The 21,188-nt window shown below is 33.7% G+C and overlaps 1 protein-coding gene across 1 annotated transcript in view; it reads right to left on the bottom strand.

Moving 5' to 3' along the window:
* MRPS28 (mitochondrial ribosomal protein S28) overlaps positions 1–21,188 on the bottom strand; it is a 149,900-nt gene that overhangs the window by 72,428 nt on the left and 56,284 nt on the right. The gene's annotated exons all lie outside the window — the stretch shown is intronic.

Below are 21,188 nucleotides of genomic sequence, written 5' to 3'. Positions count from 1 at the left end.
TATTTTCTCTTTATGACAAGAGACTCTCTTCATTCATCCTAACATGCAATTATATAATAATTCTTATTTCATATTAATTGGCAACAGACACCTGATAGTTATTCTGTTTTGCATGTTAACAGTGATATGATTTAAAATAGGTCAAAACAAGTCATCAGTAATACCATCTTAGTAGGACACAATGCTTTTATAATTCCACTTTATTTCAATGTCTTACTATTCTATTCTCATTGGACTCCAATTATATGTCATTAAAAACTGATTCTATTTTATAGGCAAGCAACTTTGTTTTTAAAACGCCATCCCAAATAACTAGCCCCCGTATAGAGGATGGAAGCATTTCTTTCCACAGAGGTGGCACATTTCACACCTACTTAACACCCTAACTATCCCAGAACAAAAGAGTGTCTTAATTAGTTGCTGGCAAAGAGCCCCATCCTTCCTAAATCAGGGTTCTTATAAGACAACATATGGCCCATTATTTCCTACAAATCTGGAAAGTCTTTAGAAATTGTTAATAACTGTCCAAACAATTTTGTATAATAAACAACACTAAAATGCAAAATAATTTTTATTTGCAAAAATGAAAGACTTTTAAAGCTTAAATATTTAAGGGGTAAAAATATAATTTTCATGTATTCTATAATCCTTAACATTCTTCTAACAACTAAAATACTGTAACAGAGTCTTTAAAAGTTCATATAAACAATTTAATTCATGGAAAGTGATTTTAAATGTCCCTATTATTTTCTAAGTAACTGTGATAATATAATCATGTAATCATTAAGATGTGTTATAAGTCATAAGAATGATAGTTTTTAAGAAGTCTCATTTCTCTTCTCCATACCTTATTCCACATAAAAAGTCTCAAGTCTAAATAAAGGGTGACCTAACAAGGATTTTAAAGTCATTTTTAAAAGTTGTTTTTTTTTTTTTATTAGTTCACTCACATTTTCAAAAGTCTCAGCATGTTATAAGTATCTATTTTGTATTGATTTTCAATTATATGAAATGTATTCACTCACCCAAATATTCACTAGTTCTAAGGGCACAGAGGATAAAGTAGGGATATTATAATTTTATAAAAAGACTTAAAAAACAGATTTCATTCATTTTTTGGATAATACCACTATAATCATTCTTATCTTCAAAAATCTCATAGAAGCTGGTTCATATCACAGGCCATATTGAGGAGGCAAAAAGAACTAGGATATAAGGTGAAAATGTTAGCATGTTCCATGGAAGAGCTGAACTAAAGGTACACTCCAATTCTAAAAGTGGAAAAGAGAAGCTGCAATGCTAATTTGGAAGGAGAAGCTATCTATAAGCCACTATGCACTGTGATAGACCTATAGGAGAAGTATGGGGTCTCTGCTACCTCCTCATAATTCATTTAATAATCACTGAGCTTAGTGACATTTTGTTTGAGTTATGCCATTTTAAGAGACTATTTAGAAGGAGGGAGAAATTTTAATTTTTAATTTTAACTAAAACATAAACAAACACAAATGTTGGATTTGGAGTCAGGAAACCTGAGTTTGAACACTAGCTCTGTCACTTACTATCTGGGAGTTGACTTGGTAACAGCACTTACCCTACTAACTGGACTTCAGGTTCCTCATTTGAAAAAAAAATAAAAGGGTTGGACTATATAACCTTGACCTTCCTTCCCATTTAGCTCCAAATCTATGATTCTGATTATTGACTTCAGGAACCTCATTATCCTTTTAAAATATGTTAAAGAGGCCAAGAACTAAAACCACTTCTTCTCCTTGGTTTCCCATTTGTACCAATGATATTATATTTCATATTATCAACAAAAAAACTTTGGTGACTAACTTGTAAGTAGAGAAATAGAGGCAAGTTAATATAGATTTCCATTTAAATAACAGCTTATGAAAGAGACTAAAAGACTGACTCTTAAGAAGTCAAAAGGACCCATCAGTTGTGATAATTGGATTTTCGTAATATCTTTCAGAGAAAATTTTCTTCTAAACATTTTTTCCCTTAATAATTTATAGATATATGATAAACAGGATTCTACTATAAACCAAAAAGAACTGCCCTTGATAAAATATTTAATAGACAGAACACCTATTCGTCCAAGCATACTTTCCACTCTATCAGAAGAATATGTACTTCTTGTTAATAATATCTTGTGCTCCAGGATGTCACCAACAAAATATAACCAATATAATCAGTAAGTATAATGAGATAAAATTAAATTCTAAGATACAGATTTTGAAAATGTTTTTATAATTTAGAACACTGAAAGATGGAGAATGTAAAACATTCTTATCTCACACAATTAAATAAGTGAATATGAATAAATAATATTAAAACTTAGAAGCACTAGTATACTCTGCAATATAAGAGAGAAGTATGCACACACCTGTGGCTACAACTAGTTTTTTGCTTATATGGATAAAGTATCTGTCTAGTCAACCTGTCAATCTCCTTAATTTTTATTTTCAGTTAATAATCATTAAAAGTCCAGCATACAAGAACCTAGACACGGAAGAGAAAAACACATATTTTTTTCCATGGGGCGGTAACCAGATGTCAATAGGTGCAGCTGTGACTACATAATTACCTGTTTGCATTAACGTAGACCACAGTTTAGATTTAATAGGTCAAATGACAATACAGCAAAATGCATTTAGCCTATGATTACCCCTTTTCAAACATTCTCTCACTCGCAACTTCGACCCTGGGAACATTGCAGGCACAGACTTAGGTCAATAAGAAACATTGGCCAGCACAATAGGCCTTGCCTCAAACAGCGCTGTTGACAGACACCAGCACAAAGGAAGTGAATAGAGTCCCCCTCAGTTCTCACACAGAGCGAAGAATGACTCAGTGTACTGCTGCTTTGGGGCTCTGTTTGTACAGTGTATACAGCTTTTGTCCTCGGTCACTGTTCTCAGCTCAATGGGGCTAAAGAGCCTAGGAAGTGAAGGCGGAAGAATGGCTCCACACTCGCTCCTGCAGCCAGCAGCAAATCTATGTGCACAGGGCAGGTCAAATGAGAACTAAAAAGTCATTAGAAAAAACTCATCTCATCTTCTAGCTTTAAAGTAGGCACAGTACTGTTATTTCTTAGTTAAAATTCACACAAGACAAAACTGAAGTGGTCATTCAGTATAGCGACAGCTGGATATTAAATGAACAGGACCTCCTTCTGCTCAGGGTTTAAGACTAGCTCTTTTCCTCTCCATCCACTTCCCCCATTTTTGGGGAGCCACCTTTCACCCAGTCACTGACAGATTAAGGTGTCTGTCCATCTGTATCCAATATGTGGGACCCATCACCAACTTTTGCAGGACATGTCCTAAAGACATGTTTAAAGGAGGAGTACATGAATCAGGCAGGCACACAGTCCCCCATCTGGGAGAGTGGGGCTTAAGAATAGAGTAGGACAAAAAAAGGAGGGAAATGTCAGGGATGTGGTCTAAGGGGAAAAGTTTGGGAGGATTTTTTTGGGGTGGAGGGGTGGAGGGTGGGAAAAGACAGGGAATAAGCATTTATATAGCACTTAGCATGTATCAGAAACTGCCTTAAGTGCTTTACAATAATCTTGCAAGGTAGGTGCTATCAGTCTCATTTTACATTTAAGGAAACTGAGACACAGAGACACGCTCGGTCACTTCAAAATACCTGCATCTAAAGTCCTCCTGATTCCAAGTCCAGCACTTCATTTATTTAGCCACCTCGCTACCTCCAATTTTCTCACTTAAAAAAATAAAATTAAATTAAAACCACTTCTTTGTCTTTATTTAGCCACCTCGCTACCTCCAATTTTCTCACTTAAAAAAATAAAATTAAATTAAAACCACTTCTTTATCTTTTGTTTATACTATCATGGTTTCTGTCTCCCAAGAAGAGACAAACTCTCTCTGCCTAACCCAAGAAGACATTAGGCCACTTTTCCCAAAGAGAAAGACTGCCACAAAGATGGTAGGGGAAGGATCCTAAATTTAAATCCTATTTGACACACTTAACATTTATATGACCATGGGCAAGTCACTTAGCCATTCTGAGTTATCTCATCTGTAAAATGGAGTCAATGGCATGGTAATATAAATTTTACTTGATTGTTGCAGGCCTCAAATGAGATGTCTGTAAAGTATTTTCAAACTTTAAAGAAGTATGTGTGTACACATATTTACATACAGATATATATATGTATGTGTATATATATATATACACATACATATATATACATACACACATAAACATGTATACTATCATTCAAACTCCATTTCTTTCTGTAAGTGAAGTGCTAATTGAAATGTTCCTCTCCTAATACCTATAGAAATTTTTTGGCATGAAGATGGAGCAGTATGGTCTAAGAGAGAGAGTGGACCTCAGAATAAGTCCCTTAACCTTTCATTCTTATCCTTCTTTGTTCATGTAGTACCTCCAGGATACTTTTTTTTTTTAATTAAAGTTTTTTATTTTCAAAACATATGCATAGATAATTTTCAACATTCACCCCTGAAAAATCTTGTGCTCCAAATTTTTTCCCTCCCTTCCCACCACCCCACCCTCAGACAGCAAGTAATGCAATATCTGTTAAACATGTGCAATTCTTCTCTACATATTTACACAATTATGCCACACAAAAATCAGATCAAAAAGGGAAAACATGAAAAAATGCAAGCAAACAACAACAAAAAGGTGAAAACACTATGCTGTGATCCACACTCAGTCTCCATATCCCTCTTTCTGGGTGCAGATGACTTTCTCCATCACAAAATCTTTGGAACTGGCTTGAATCACCTCACTGTTGAGAAGAGCCACATCCATCAAAATTGATCATCATATAATCTTGCTGTTGCTATGTACAATGTTCTTTTGGTTCTACCCACTTCACATATCATTAGTTCATGTAAATCTCTCCAAGCCTCTCTGAAATCATCCTACTGATGTTTCTTATACAACAATAATATTCCATAACATTCATATGCCATAATTTATTCAGCCATTCTACAATTCACTCAGTTCCAGTTTCTTGCCACTACAAAAAGGACTACATATTTTTGCACATGTGAGCCCTTTTCCCTTTTTTATTATCTCTTTGGGATACAGGTCCAATAGAAACACTGCTAGTTCAAAGGGTATGCACAGTTTGATAGCCCTTTTGGCATAGTTTCAAATTGCTCTCCAGAATGGTTGAATCTGTTCACAATTTCACCAACAGTGCATGTGACTCAATTTTCCCACATCCCCTCCAATATTCATCATTATCTTTTCCTGTTATCTCAGCCAATCTGAGACGTGTGTAGCAGTACCTCAGAATCTTAATTGGCATTTCTCTGATCAATAGTGATTTAGAGCATCTTTTCATATGACTAGAAATGGTTTTATTTTCATCTGAAAATTGTCTGTTCATATCCTTTGACCATTTATCAATTATAGAATGGCTTGAACTCTTATAAATTTGAGTAAATTGTCTATTTACTTTAGAAGTCAGGCCTTTATCAGAACTCTTGGATGTAAAAATGTTTTCCCAGTTTATTTCCTCCCTTCTAATCTTGTCTGCATTGGTTTGAATTGGTATGAATATTTTTTAACTTAATCAAAATTATCCAGTTTACATTCTATAATGTACTCTAGTTCTATCTTTGGCCACAAATTCTTTCCTTTTTCTCAGATTTGAGAGAGAGAGAGAGAGACTATCCTTTGTTCTTCTAATTTGTTTATAGTATCACTCTTTATGTCTAAATCATGAACCTTATCTTGGTATAGGATGTCCACCCAATTGTATGATCATAAGAAGCTCCACCAAATAAATGCTTTGCTAAAATCTAGAAAACCACACCTATAAGTTTTCTTCTGATATACCAGTCTAATAACCTTGTCAAAAAAAGAAATGAAGTTAGTATGATATGACTTATCCTGGAAGAGCCTATGCTAGGTTTTCATGATCCTTGCTTTCTTTTCTACATGTTCATTAATAACTTTTAAATGTGTTTAATACTTAATAATTTTGATTTATTTTTATTTTATTCATTTTATTTTATTTATTCATATTATTTTATTTTATTCATGTTTATTATATATAAATATTAAATATCCTTTATTGTATATATTATAAATATTTATAGCCATTAAATATTAATATTAAAATAATATTTAATAATAAAACTTTTTTCATAACTTTTTTTAATAACATTTACTGTACTAGTATTTTTCCAGGAACTGAATAGACTAAGGGAATATAGGAGAGATCACAGGATCACAGATTTAAGTCAGGAAGGGACCTTCCAAGTTAATTTAATTTAATCCTTTCGTTTTATAGCTGAGAGAGGTTAGATGTCTTGCTCAAGATCACTCAGTTGTAAATAGCAGAGCTGAGATACAAACCCAAATTTTTTGATTCCAACAAACCCAACAATGTTTCCACTATACCACACTATCTCCCTAATAACAACTATATTTCATCCTCACTTTCTCAATGCCTCCCACCAAATCCTGCCCTCATACTAGGGGATTTCAATATAACTGCTTCAAACTCCCTAATCACATGCATTCCTCAATCTACGCATGAGGAGCTATTGGCTCTACTCTACTCAGTCCACATGCAACACCTCTATCCTACCTCAGTCATATACAAAGATGGTCATATCTTTGATCTCATCATCACCCACAAAAGTACCACCTCTATGGGGTTGTATTGTATTATATGGGGTATTCAAGAAGGACTAGCACCTCTACAGTTAGGGCTCGAGGGGCTCTTTTCAAGGCCGCTCATCTACCTTTGGTGTCCACTTGCCACCCAACTCTGACTTCAGGCTCCAAGCATATACAGTGGCCATACCTTGGTAAACCTGTCTCAGTATATAAAGGACAACTGAGGGAATTCAAATCCATCGATGAATTAAGGAGATCTCTACCCCAAGTATGTAAAGGAGCAAACAGGCAGATAAGAACAATTTGTTCCAAAAGCCATGAAGGCAACTAAGCTGATATGAAGTAGACCACTTAGATCTTGATCAGAAATCAAGGATTCCAACATCATCCATAGTCATCCTGTACCACTGTCATTGCCTTCATTTTTGTCTTGCCACTGAACTTTGATAATTTTGTAAGAGCCTTGAGTCTGTAAAACTCTGCCTCACTTAAATTTAATTCAAGAGAAAATCAAGACATCACCCTGGTATCACTGGCCCTTTCTGAAAATGAAAGATAAATAACAACCACAAAAAAAACAAGCATCCATTTTCAAGAATTTTGAAATACTTCTATTTGACCCTTATTTGACATCATGAAGTGGCCTTATTCTTTTCCAAGGATAATCCCTTGTTCAAATGATCCTATTTAATCCTTTCTCTTCCAACAGCTTGCTCCCTCTATCACGTCCATATAGTATCATTTATTTTCAAACTTTCCATCTCTATTGGTTCATTCCCTTCAACCTACAAGCACGCCCACATCTCTCATCCTGGAAAAAAAAAAAAAAAAAAAAAAAACCAAAACCCTGTTGATCCTTCCATACCAACTGACTATTGTTCTAAAATCTTTTGTGCCCTTTGTATCTAAACTCCTTGAGAAGGAATTTAGAATAGGTATCCCCACTTTTTTCCTCCTTTTCTTTTCTTAACTCTTTACAATCTGGCTTCTGACCTTAGTCCTCTGAAACAATTTAATGATCTCTTAGCTGCCAAATCCGATGAATTTTTCTCCATCCTCATTCACTTCGACCTCTGTGCAGCCTTTGACATTATTGACCACACTCCTAAGACCTTTTTCTCTTTAGGTTTCTGAGATAACGCTCTTTCTGTTCTTGTCCTGCCTCTGTCTCCTTTGCTGGGTTTTCTTCTAGATCACACTCTCTTATTTCAGTTGTATTTTAGAGTTCTGTCCTGGGTCCTCTTTTATTATCCTCTACACAAATCACTTGGGGATCTCATCAACTCCCATAGATTTAATGACTGATTCTGTGTTAATGATTCTCAAATCTGCCTCTCCTACTCAGATCTCTCTGCTGATCTCCAATGCTGTATCTCCAGCTCCCTTTTAGACATCTTAAACTAAATGTCTTGCAGACATCATAAACTCAATATATCCAAAATGGAACTCATTATTTTTCCCTCTACACCCTCTCCCCACTACAAACTTAAAATTTTGTTTGGAACACTAAGAAAACCAGGGAGGTCAGTAGTTGGAGTGGAGTAGGGAGAACATTCCAGACATGGGGAATGGGCAGGGAAAACACCTGGAGCCCAAGAGATAGAGTGTCTTGGTTGTGGAAGATCCAGGAAGTCAGTCACTGGATCATGAAGTAAGATTTTAAAAAGTGGAACGATAGAAGGCTAGAGTATGAAGGGCTTTTCTATTTCAAATTTTTTTTAATTTGATTTTGTATTTTTGTATTTGATCCTAGAGGCAATAGGAACTATTAAAATCGGAGTGATATCTTTTATATATGTGTATGTGTGTGTATAGAGCTAACACCATCATTCCAGTCCTTCAAGTACCTCATTTTCTCTCACCCTATCTCCTCCCCCAATTTTAAGTTTTCTGCCAAAGCCTGCTGATTTTATATTTGTAAAATCTCTAGAATATACCCCTTTTCTCTTCTGATACTGCCACCACTCTAGTTCAGGCTATCACTACCTTGGGGCAGTTTTTTTTTTTTTTTAAATCAGCATTACTGTAATTGCCTATGGATATCCAATTCTCCATTTAGTCATTAAAGTATTTTTTTCTAAAATTCAGATCTGTCACCCGCCCACCCACTCATCCACCACCCACACACACATATAAATGACTCTAATTTCAGTTACTATTGCTTCTAGGATCAAATACAAAATACTGTGGAATTCAAAATCCTTCATAACCTAGCCTTCTCCTACCTTTCCAGTCTTTTTACACTTTACTTCATCATGCAGTGACAATGACCTCCTGGCTCTTCCAAAAACAGGATACTCTTATCTCTTGAGTTCCAGGTATTTTCTCTGGTGATCTCTAGGTTCTGGAATAGTCTCCTTTCTCCACTCCAACTACTGACCTCCCTGGTTTTCTTTAAGTCACAAACAAATTCTATTTGCTACAGGAAGCCTTCCTTCTTAATTCCAGTACTTTCCCTTAATTATTTCCTATTTATTCTGACATAGCTTGTTTTGGATATCATTTCTCTATATGTTGATTCCCCATTAGATTATGAGTTCTTTCATGGCAGAGACTTCTATCTTTTGCCTCTTTTTGTCTCCCCAGTACTTAGCCAGCATTTGGTGGATGCAAATATTTTTTGCTAGCCTGAAAGTTGGTCTTTTTGCCTCAAGTCCTACCCCATTGAAGTCCATCTTAGTTGCTACTCAGTTGCCAAAGCGATCTTCCTTTTAAAACCCAAGCCTGACCATATCATGTCCTACTCAATATACTCCAATGATTTCCTCTGACTTCCAAGATCAAATATTAAATCTTATGCTAGGCATTCAAAGCTCTTCAAAACCTTTCTCTGCCAAGGATCTCATCAGTTTCCCTTTCCCTTCCAAGGTATCCTATAATCCTCTGACCCTGGCCTCCTAGCTGTTCCTTGTGAATAAGACACTCCATCGTTCAACATTTCCTTAGTTATTCCCCATGTCTTATATGTTATTACTTTCTCATCTCTGTCTCCCGGCTTTCCTGACTTCCTTTAAATCCCAGCACAAATAATATCTTCTACAGGAAATAGTGATGCAGTGGATTGAGTACTGGGCTCTCCATAGAGTCAGAAAGACCTGAATTTAAATTAAACCTCAACACTTAACCAGCTGTGTGATCTTAGGCAAACCACTTCACCTCCGCTGGTTTCAATTTTCTCAACTGTAAGATGAACATCATAATAGCATCTACCTCTCAGTGTTATAATGAGGATAAAATAAGCTGTTTGTAAAAGTACCTAGTTCATAATAAGAGTCTTTTTTTGTACCAAATTTTAAAACTTTACATTTAGATACAAAGTGAGAAAGGGGGGGGGGGGGGGGAAGGAGGGGAAGCATGACAGATACACTATAGAACAAGAGAGGATTCAACATAAAATACATTTCCATTTCAAGAAAACCTACATAATAAATACTATACCTTGTTTTCCTTGCTTTTTTGTTGGTTTTCTTTTGTTCTTTGCTGTGCAAATTTTTACTTCATTTCTCCCTTCTTTCAACACCTCCCCCTACCCTAAGGAAGGTTACAATTAAGTGTGGATATCTATAAACATACACATATAGACTTGTACACATAGATGTAAAACTATACTATGCTTATTTTCTCTTATTATCTGTTTCTCTGTAAGTAGATAGCATCTTCCATCAAAGGCCAGGTCTTCTGATATTTTTCTAGATCAACCAATTCATCATTTCCTACACCTCAGCAATATTCCTTTCTGGATTCAGACAGTATTTTCCTTCATAGGATCTTTGAGGTTAATTTGGGTATTTATTATGATTTTGTTCAAAGTAGTTCTTAAAACAACACTGCTATTACTATATATAATATTATTTTATGCTTTTATTATTTCAGCAAAGTAATATTCCATCACGAAGATATATCACAATTTATTTAGCTATTCCCCAAGTGAAAGAGACCCCTAAAATTGTCAGCTTTTTGCCACCACAGAGACCTGCTATAATCATTTTAGAACATGTAGGTTCTTTTCCATTTTCCCTAATCACTGTGGGAAACAACCTAATAGTGGTACTGAAAGGTGTGTGTGTGTGTGTGTGTGTGTGTGTGTGTGTGTGTAGCTTCATAATTCTTTGGAATTTAGGCATTTTTGGCATTGGGCATAATTCCAAGTCTTTCCAAAATGATTAGATCAGCCCTCAGATCTACCAACAATGAATTAAGGTCCCAATTTTTCCACATTGTCTCCAACATTTGTGAATCTCCCCTTCTTTCATTATAGCCAATCTGATAAAATGATATCTCAAGATTGTTTTAATTTGCATTTCTCTAATCACTAATGGTTTGGAACATTTTTTCATATGATTATAAATTGTCTTGGTTTCTTCATCAGAAAACTGCCTACTCATATCCTTTGTTCATTTAACAACTGGGTAATGATTCACATTCTTAGAGATTTGACAAAGTTCTTTATATATTTGAGTTATATGGCCTTTATCTGAGAAACTGTATAATAAACTCTTCCCCTCCCCTTTGGAAATTTTTGCTCTCCTTTTGATTTTGGTAACGTTTGTTTTATTTGAATAAAAACTTGTTAACTTAATGTAATCAAAATTATCCATTTTATAACTCATAACACTATCTCTTGTTTGTTCACAAATTGTTCACTGATACAAAAGTCTGACAGGTAATATGTTCCATGTTCTTTAAATTTATTTATAATCTCTCCCTTTATATGTAGGTCATATAGGATATTAGTCTATGTCCAATCTCTGCCAGACTGCTTTCTAGCTTTCCCAATAATTTTACCAAATAATGAATTCTTAATCCAAAAACTTAAGTCTTTGCACTTGTCAAATAATGGGTAACTATTTTTTTTGCTGTTGTAGATTGTCAACTCTGTTCTACTGATCTACCTTTTTATTTCTTATCCAGTGCCAGATAGTTTTGATAATTGCTGCCTTACAATATCACTTAAGATTTGCGACTGATAAGCCTCCTTTCTTCACATTTTTTGGTATCAGTTTTTTGATATTAATTTTTTTTATTCTTCCAAATGAATTATTTTTTTTCCAACTCCATAAAATATTTTCATGATAATTTAATTGGGATGGCATTGAACAGGTAAATTTTGGTAAAATTGTCATTTTTATTATATTGGCCCTGCCTACCCACAAAGAATGAATGTATTTCTCCATTTATTTAAATCTGCAAAATTTTTTTTATGATTTTTTTTTTTATCAAATTGATCCTAGGTTTGTTTTGGTAGATGTATTCCCAGGTATTTTATACTGTATAGAATTATTTTAAATGGGTACTATCTAGTTATCTTTTCCTGGAGGATAGGATTATATAGGAATGGTGATGATTTATGTGAGATTTTTTAATTTGTTCTTTTTCTAGTTTTTTTTAATTGCATACCCAGTTTATTGGTCTGCTCTTTCTCTCTCTTTTTACTGATTCAAGAACTTAAAGACATAAATTTCTTCAGACTACTGCTTTTGCTATGTCCTATACATTTTGATCTACTGTTTCATAATTGTCATTTTCTTCACTGAAATTCTATTATTTGTTCTTTAATCTATACATTTTTTAAGATTAAGTTGTTTAGTCTCCAATTAGTTTTTTTCCCAATTTCCATGATCCCTTATTAAATACAATTTACTGCATTGTGGTCTGTAAAGGAAGTGTTTAATTTTTCTGCTTTTAGCTATAAATTTTTTGTACCCTATTATAGAGTTGATCTTTGTCAAAGTGCTAAATATCACTGAAGAAAAAATAAAATGTATTCCTGCCAACTTCCATTCAATTCTCTCTAGATAGCTATTATATTTAGCTTTTCTAAAATTCTATTTACTTCCTTAACTCCTTAACTTAATGGTGATGGTGGTGGTGATGGTGATGGTTGGTTAGTTCTGAAAGAAGATTAAAAACTCCATTATTATGGTAATACTATTTCCACTGGTCATACATTTAACTTTACTTTTAAAAATTTAGATGTTATGATACTTGGCATACGTTAGTACTGATATTGCTTTATTATCTATGGTACTTTTTATCATAATATAGTTTTACTATTTATCTCTTTTAACTAAATCTATTTTAGCTTTGACTTTGATATTGATTGCTCTTTTTTTTTTTTTTTTTTTTTTGCATTGACTAGAGGCACAATAATTCTACTCTAGCTCTTTATTTTAACTCTTGTGTATCTCTCTTTTTTAAATGTTTCTTGTAAGCACGTGTGGTCAAATTCTGGTTTCTAATCCACTCTCCTCTTTCTGTTCTGTAGATAAATTCATCCCATTCACATTCAAAATTATAATTACTATTTGTGTATTACCCTGCATCCTATTTCCCCTCACTATTACCTTTCTCAGCCTATCTTTTTACCTATCCCCTCTCTAGTTTACTTCTAACCCCTTCTCTATTCCACACCCTTTAAAATTATCTTTCCTACCTTCCTTTTCCTTTTTTTACCTAGTCACCTAATGCTGCTTGCTTTTCCTCCCATCCTCCTAAATCTTATTCTATGTATCTATGCCCCCTTATCCTTTTCTCTCCTCTTATTTCTTTCTAAATATAGTTTATACTTTTCTAGATGTATATATTGTTCCTTCTTTAATCCAGATCTGATGAGAATAGGGTTCTAGCACTGCCAGTCCTCTACTCCCACCTGATTCCTCTTTAAGTTCTCCCTCTGGTATCTTATTTGTATGAGATAACTCCTCCTTTAATCTTTCCCTACACTACATCATACTCAGCTCCTCTTCCCTAATCTTTCTTTCGAACTACCCAATTACTAATGACAATCTAAGCACACAGTTTACATTTCCACATATAAAAAGCAAACAGTTTGTACTTATTAAATCCTTTGTAATTGGCCTTTGTAGTTTACCTTACATTCCTCCTGGATCTTCTATGTCAAATTTTCTTTTAAGTTTTGGTCTTTTTGCAACAAAATACTAAAAATCTTTGTTCTTTGTTATTCTTTGTTCTTTAATATACAGAGTTCCAAGAGTTATGTATGGTCTTTTAGTGCAGCAGCTGCTAAATCTTGTATAATTTTAATTGTGCCACTATAGTATTTGAATTGTTTTTTTCTTGTTGCTTGTACTATTTTCCCCTTAATCTAAGGTTTTTGGAATTTGGCCATGATATTTCTGTAGGTTTTTCATCTTGTGATCTCCTTCCAGTGGTGATTGGTGGGTTGTTTTTGTTTTTCCTATTTCTACTTTCCCCTCTAATCAAGAAACTGAAGGGCAATTTTCTTTAATTATTTCTTATTGTGTCAAGATTTTTTTTTTTTTTTTTTGATTGTAGCTTTGGCTAGTCCGATTAGTCTTAGGTTTTCTCTTCTTGTTCTGTTCTCCAAATCAGTTGTTTTTCTTATGAGATGTTTCACATTCTCTTCTATTTTTTCATCCCTTTTGATTTATTTGATTATTTCTTGAGATCTTAAAAGACTATTCACTTTCCCTTGCCTAATTAAAATCTTGAAGGAGTTGTTTTCTTCCTTAAGATTCTGGATCTCCTTTTTCAGTTGATTGACTTTCTTTTCACAATTTACTTTTTTCCTAATTTTTCCTTAATCTCTCTTATCTGATTTTTAGTCCTTTTTAAGTTCTTCCAAGATTTCTTTCTGGGTAGGTGATCATTTGATGTTACTATTTAGAGTAGGAGTTTTTGGTTTTTTTTTTTTTTTTTTTTTTTTTTTTTGCTTTAGTATCCTTCTTTGAAAACAAACCCTGGTCTTTTCTCTTCCCATAGTAGCCAAGTATAATTAGATTCTTTTTCCTTTGATTTTTTTTTTTTTTTTTTAAAGCAGGTTGTTCTTATAATCATCTCTAGTCCTGGGATGTGTTAAATGGTGCCTCTGGCTCAGGTTCTTCTTATTTGTATTTTTTGAGCCCAACTTGATATTTTCCTACTCCAAGCCACAGCTAAAGCCCCCAAGCATATGATGTTAGAAATGCTCTTACTCCCTAAGGTCCCTCCAATGGTTATAACTATCAGTTCTTCCCTCTGATCTAGAATGGTAACCAAGAACTGAGCTTTCCTTTAAGGCCCAGAATGAGCAACATGCCTGCCCCACTGCTTCTGCACTCACCCTGCACAGGCTGGTTCCTTCTCACCTTCAGACCAGACCAGGATCACATCTGCAGCACAGCTGGGCCCAGTGTCCTTTGGCATCAGAGGGCTCTTCAATCTTCCCCTGCTCAGATGTCTGACCCTCATGAATTGAAAATTCCTGTGGCTGAGGATGAGGTTAGCTCCCAACCCAGCTGTCCCCAGGGTTTGTTTATTGTTTCAGCAGAGACAGCCTGGATATGTTTGTACTTTACTCAGGTTGTGCCTCCCAACCTTTATCCTGGAGTTTTTCCTAGGGTCTTCTCTAGTTGTCCCAGGAGGACCACCACTCTGCCCAGCTCTTGTTTATTTCTGCCACTTTATGTTCATTCTGAGATACTATTTTGTCTTGTTTATGGAGGAAATATGGAGAGCTCAGAATTTTTTAACTTACATTCAAGGCAATTCAAACAGATTTGTGATGGAAAGAGCCATCCATGTCCAGAGAGAGGACTATGGAGACTGAATGTGGATCACAGCATAGTGTGTTTCCTTCCTTGCTTGCTTTCTTCCTTCCCTTCCTTTCCCCCTTAATTCGAATGCCTTCCTTCTGTGGATTACTTCCCACATATCCTGTATGTAACCTGTTTAAACATAACTATGTTTTCATAGTCCATAAGCCTACAAACTCCTTGAAAGCAGGATAATTCCTTTGGACTTTCTTTGTATCACACTTTTTGGAACACACATAGTAGGCACCTAATAAATGTTTCCTGAATGACCAGTTGCTTGATTATCTTTCAGCAAAGCAGAGCAATGTACTCTGACTTACAGTTGGGAACCCTGGAGAACAACTTCTCTCCAGGCACTTCCAGCCATGAGATCCTTACCCTAGATCTAGGCCTCAATATCCTCATCTGTAAAATGAGGGGACTATAAGGTCATTCCAGTTCTAACTCAATGATGATAAGATCAAGAGAATCCTCTAGACAGAATACAGCTAAGTCCTATTTGGTGGCAATGATGAGTCCCCTAAAGTAAGTTACATGTATTTGAATTCACTTTTTTGAAATGTAATTATGTAAAATATGATCATTGGTTCTAGTTCAATGGAAATATGCAGTACAAATTTGAATGATGAAACCTCTTCATTGGATTAATTATTTACACAAATCAGGCCTTAGCTATGTAGAAATATGTGCTGGATAACAGTAGCTGAATTCAGAATTTGTTGACTGATCAAAACTAAAGAGTAATTAATAGATTAATGTCACTCTGGACAAGAAGGTTCCCAAGTAGATCACTGCAATATTCTTTTTTTGTTCTTTTCCAACATTTTTTTAAAGTATAGATGACATGATTATAAAATTAACAGATAGAATGAAATCTGAGAGTTTTAAGACTCTAAGTTGAAATCTAAGGATATATTTTAAAAGACTAGATCAATAGGCTTAATCTAATAAAAAGGAAATTTAATGAGATACATCTAAATTTAAAGATTAGCTACTTTGGGAAGTAGAAAGTTCCCAGATCACTGATGGTCTTCAAGTTGAACAAGATCCTATCTAAGGTACTTTCCAAATTTGAGATTTTATTCTTTTATGATTCAAGAGAAAAATGTCTATAATAAAGTACACTGAATAGATGCATAAATAAAACTGTAAGTATATTGTGGATACTTTTCAATATAACTTAATTTTGGTAAAGTATGAAATGTGAAATAAATTATATATCTCAAAAATTATAATTTTACTTCATATAATTCGTTTTTTTTCCCTACTTTCCCTACTTTTCCCTACTTAAATGAAAATGGAATGTTAATACTAGCTAAGAAAAACAATTAAACAAGGAAATGGTCCCTTATAAAATAACTGATGAAACAGAAGAGAAAAAATGTTTGATTATATTAAGGGAGTCGAAAAGAAAACTAAAATTCTCTTTACCATCTCAGATTTTGGAAATTATGTTTAACACTGTTTCAAGTTTTGCCTCTGACTAGCTGTATCATCAGAGGCAAATATCTCTGAGCCTCAGACAAGTATCTCTGAGTCTCAGGCAAATCTCTAAAACTTATAAATGAATTATGAATTAGGATTTCTATATATTCAAATACCCTGGTGCTGTCTGTGTCACTGGAGGAATGACCAGACAAAAAAAACCCTAACAAAATAAAATAAAACATTCTTTCAACTGTTTGAGAACTGTGAAATTATAATGAAATTATGTATCATTAAGATTAATTTTAAAATACTCATTATGTAGCTATAAAAAAATTACCATGTACCTATGTCATTTTTTAAACCATCTTCTACAAAAGGCTCCTAAATTTGTATATAAAGGAGCTGTCAGAGTATAAAGACATCAACAATCAATTATTAAGAGCTTAAAATGTGCTAGGTACTGTGCTAAGTTTTGGTTATATAAAGAAAAAGCAAAAATAGTTTCTACTCTTTTGTGTGTGCTGCAATTGGAGTTAATTGACTTACCTAAAGTCATACAGCTAGGAAGTGTTAAGTGTCTGAGGTTGGATTTGAACTCAGGTTCTCCTGATTTCATGAAATGAAGAATGAAGAACATTTCAGATCATACTTTCAAAGGACACTAAATCTATTTTAAGAATTATCTTTTTTTTTACTTGAAATTAAATTCCTTGGTTCTCTTTCCCTGAACTTCTCCCATCACATATTAAAACTGTACACAGATTAATAAAGTTGTAAAATTACTATGGAATAAATGGCATGTTACATTTCAATGAACCATTTTAATAGGAACTTATCAAAAATTATATAACTATTTTTTTGATAATATTCTCTCACACTGATAATTTTTTTAATTATAAAAGACTGCTAGTATTCATAGTAGTTAGTATCTAATACCTATCAAGCATGTATTTTAAAGTAACTGACATATCTTAACAACTAGAGCAAACCTAGTTAGTAGACTTAGGCTACTAAATGAGTTGACAATGATTATGTTCTAAGAGAAATGCAAATTTCAGACGCAAAATAAGATCCACTTTTTCATGAACTTTGTTGAATGTGGGAATGAATTACACACAAATAACTAGGATATAAAATAATTCAGATTGAACAATAAATTAGATTGAATAATTTAGACAAAAGAAAAGTCTAGTTAAAGTATTATGTAATTGAAAAGCCAGGGATCAAGGATCCCTACAGAGATGAGAAGGCATGAGACACCTTAATCAGCTAAATTTAATTAATTGAACTGCCCTCTATCTTACTCATATTTATTTCTTATCATCTTAAAATATTGCCCTTGGGAGAGGTTTTTCTGATCTGGTCCTGTGATTTCATCATTGTACAGAATTTGTAGTGCAGAAATCCCCTTGAACAGATCAGCAATTGGCCTGTAACTTAAAAATCTCAAAAGAGCTGCCTGGGGACTGAGATGTCAAGTGACCTGTCTAATGTAACTAGTATGTGTCAGGGGAATGGCTTTAATCAATTAGTTAGCAAGAATTCATTCATTGCTTACTATGTGCCAGGCTCACTGGCACTTGAGGCCAGATGTTAGTGACTTTGGCTCTAATCAACAAATCATACTTTCTTGGCAGAGATTAAAATGAAAAAAAAATAAAGTTTTAACTATTTAATGTAAGTTTCAGTTCATGTTCACTTATCCATTCATTGAGTAATTTCTTAAATACCAATTATATGGCAAGAACTGTGCTTGGCACTGGAGATACAAGCCAAAAATGAAATAATTCCAGCTTTAAGAAGCTTTTTTTTATTGAGAATAAACATTATGTAAACATACTAGCAAATGCAAAATGGATATCAAGTAAGTTCAAAGGAATTTTAGGAGAAAATGCATAAGTGACAGAATAAGAGAAGTGACAGTAGAATTAGATCAGTTTTCATGTAGGACTGTTACATGAGCAGCTTAGTCTCAAAGGATGCTGAAGAATTTTAGAGGTGTTGCTGAAGAGGAGACGACTCACACAAGGCACCAGTGACAAAACAGAAATGTTGTGTGGGGAACAGCAGCAATTGAACAGTTTCATAAGATGGTGAATGTGTGAAGGGGAGTAAAATTCAATAAGGCCTGAAATACAGGCTTAAGGCAGACTGTGAAAAGGCTGTAATTGGCAAACAGCAACAGTTGTTCACCTATTTTTTGTGTCCTGGTCCCCTTTGACAGTGTGGTAAAGCCGACAGACCCCTCCTTAGAATCATGTTTTTAAATACAGAAAATAAAATCAGAGGATTATAAAGGAAACCAATTACACTGAAACACAATTATTAAAATATATTTTTAAAAAATTCACAGAGCTCATGTTAAGAATTTCTTTCCACTAAAATTCCTGGAGTACAATAGAGACATGGTCAGAACTGAGCTCTAGGAGGATCAATTGGACAGTAACATGTTGAGGTTGAATTAAAGAGATGTAGGGCAAAAAAGACCAATTAGAAGCTTATTGCAATAGTCCAGGCAAGAACTAATAGGACATGAACTAGAATACTGCTTATGTGAATGGAAAGAAAGGATCAGGTGCAATAAGTATACAGTAATCAACATTATTACCTGCTCATTAGAATGTTTGTTTCTTGAGCTCAGAGACAGTGTTTTTGCCTTTATATCCCAAGAGTTTAGCCCAGTGCCTGGCATATGGTAAAAAACTAACAAATATTGACTGACTTGACCAGGTCAATATCTTTTAAGTCTTGAAAAACTTTTTTCATGAAATATGCATCAACATAGCAATTTAATAATAAATTTCCAATCTAATCATTCAGGAAAAATGTAATGCCAACAAGTTTTAAAAGAGTCCTATCACTGGACTGATGTAGGTTACATAAAATTCTATATTCACAGACTAATAATAAATAGAAAGAACACTGGATTTGGGAATCAAGAAACTTGGGTTTTTATTGCACTTCTAGCAAGTGATCTTGAACAAGTGACTCTCCATGTCCTCATTTATATAAAGTAAGGTTAGGTTAAAAGATCTTCTATATCTCTAATATTTTATTTTCTTGTTTAATTCTTTTAGGAAAAAAGCTTTCTTCTTTTGAACTACATTTTAAAATGAGATAACATTAAGAAACCGAAAAAGAGAAACCTCATTTTTATTTTTTAGTCTACATATAAAAAGAGGGGGAAGGAACAAAAGATGAAGACCAAATTAGATGAGTAACTTAATACCTTAAGATTTTCATACATTATCTTTTGATCTTACACTTTGGATTTCAAATTGCAAAACAATTCAATTTAACATTCATTGAGCAGCTGCTATGGAAAGTAAAACTGGAGTTTTTTTCTTTCTTTTCTCAACTAAACGCTATACTTTTATTTTGAAAAAATCTGCAATTCAATAATAAATTCCACTTTTAATGGGCATAAAAACTGGTCATACATATTCACCTTCTATTTTTTAAACTGGCAGAGTTTTCTACTAGAAGACAAGAGCAGAAGACTAAAAAAAAGTTGCTTCATATAATTTTAAATTCATAGTTTTTAAAAATTAAATTAAACCTAGCTAATAACTATACCATTACATGAAACATAAGCCTGATATAAGAATTGTGTTAATCATACTATTAGAAATTAGTCTTTAATTACTATTTAGCAAAAATATGATTTCTATGATCTATCAAAATTTCTATTTTAAAATTTAAAATTATGTAATGAACTTCAGTATTATATAAAATCAGATATCTACCATCAGAATTCTGTGAACCCAAAAGTTATTGGAAAAATTTCTCATAAGTTATTGAAATGATTTTTCCAGAGTCAGCAAAGAAATTTTTTTTTTTTTGGGGGGGGGAGAAGAGTAGCAACAGTTTCCCCTTAAAAGAAGGAAAAATTGTAACATGTAAAATTGTGGTTTAACTAGGATGCTTAGGTAACTAGACTTTCTGGTTGAATAAAAGCATTTATGTCCCCAAATGTAATAATGCAACATGGCAACAATTGCCTTTAGTAGTAATATTCCATAAATCCACAAGATGGGGATGCTTCCCATAAAAGCAGAGCTTTCACACTACAAAGAGATTCTATCCCAGTGACCTACTACTGTTGAAGGATTTTAGCCTTTTCCCAACTTGAAAATAAGAAAAAGACAAATTTTTGTGGCTGTATTTATAAGTTCAAGGTTCAATTTTAATCATTTTGAAAAGAAATTCTAGCAATGCTTACTCATTTTATTTTTTCTAGAGTTCTATTTTCAATAGTTCTAGTATGTCAGTTAAACCTCTTTCTCACAGGGCTTTTATAAATATAATTGAAACTATAAGCAAATGGATTTTTCTTGCTAATGAAACAAAACTTTGCATTTAGATTAATATCATCACTTTCAGTGTTTTCTGAATTACCTTAAATGAATGGTGGCAAGGGGTAATGAAGGTTCAAAAGAGCGGAAGGAAAATGGAATGGAAATTAGATATCTGAGTTTTCCTCAGGAACAAATTCATATTTTATGACTTGCAATGGATGCAATCAACATATACAAAGTATTTTACAATTATTTACTTATCCTTTCTGTT

This window comes from Sarcophilus harrisii, chromosome 1 (genome assembly GCF_902635505.1).
Source record: "Sarcophilus harrisii chromosome 1, mSarHar1.11, whole genome shotgun sequence".
Taxonomy (NCBI): Eukaryota; Metazoa; Chordata; class Mammalia; order Dasyuromorphia; family Dasyuridae; genus Sarcophilus; species Sarcophilus harrisii.
The sequence above is the reverse complement of the archived record's forward strand: the minus strand, read 5'-3'. Positions and strand labels throughout refer to the sequence as shown.